This window comes from Myotis brandtii, unplaced genomic scaffold (genome assembly GCF_000412655.1).
Source record: "Myotis brandtii unplaced genomic scaffold, ASM41265v1 scaffold581, whole genome shotgun sequence".
NCBI classification, from domain to species: Eukaryota; Metazoa; Chordata; class Mammalia; order Chiroptera; family Vespertilionidae; genus Myotis; species Myotis brandtii.
Window position 1 is genome coordinate 981,886 of NW_005370182.1, and position 656 is coordinate 982,541.

Below are 656 nucleotides of genomic sequence, written 5' to 3' on the forward strand. Positions count from 1 at the left end.
TTTTTTCTGAATTTTCTTTGATCGTTTTTGTTCAAAATCTCTTCCTCTTCAGGAGTCAGCTTGGCCCCCTTCTTGCGGCCCACGCGCAGTGCGTAATGGGACTCGTACCACTGTCCACACGGTGTGCTATCAACGAGCACGATGCTGTTCTTTACTAGGGTCTTGGTGCGGAGCAGTTCGTTGTTGGATGCTTTGTAGACAACGTCAATAATCCTTGTTTTGCGCATACAACACTGGGAGCCCCAGGAGAAGCTGCCCACGTCCAGCCTCAAGTACAGTCCCGGTACTTCTTGTTGCCTCCGCGCACTCGGAGTGTGTGTATGCAGCCGGGTCCAATCTTAGGGTTGGCAGCAGGGCATCCCAGCTCATATTTTCGCTTCTTGTGGTAGGGCTTTCTCTTGCCCCTGGTCTTGCAGCGCTTGTGCCAGTTGTCTTGAGAGATACCCATAGCTCAGTGCCGGCTGGAAAGAGCGGGGATAAGTTTTTAGTAGTCCATTTTGTGTATGGTTCAAGCTACATTTACTAACTGAGCTTTAAGCTTTAAACTGTGTTTTAATTTTTAAGCTGTTTATAAATTCCTGTCTGACTCCTGTGTCTACTTTTCAATTGGTTCAGAGTTGGACAAGGAAAGATTTGTAAACTACTGTCTCCCTTAG

The 656-nt window shown here is 47.4% G+C and overlaps 1 pseudogene; it reads right to left on the reverse strand.

Moving 5' to 3' along the window:
* Nucleotides 1-5: 5 nt before the first annotated feature.
* LOC106728271 lies at nucleotides 6-448 on the reverse strand (annotated as a pseudogene).
* Nucleotides 449-656: the final 208 nt, after the last annotated feature.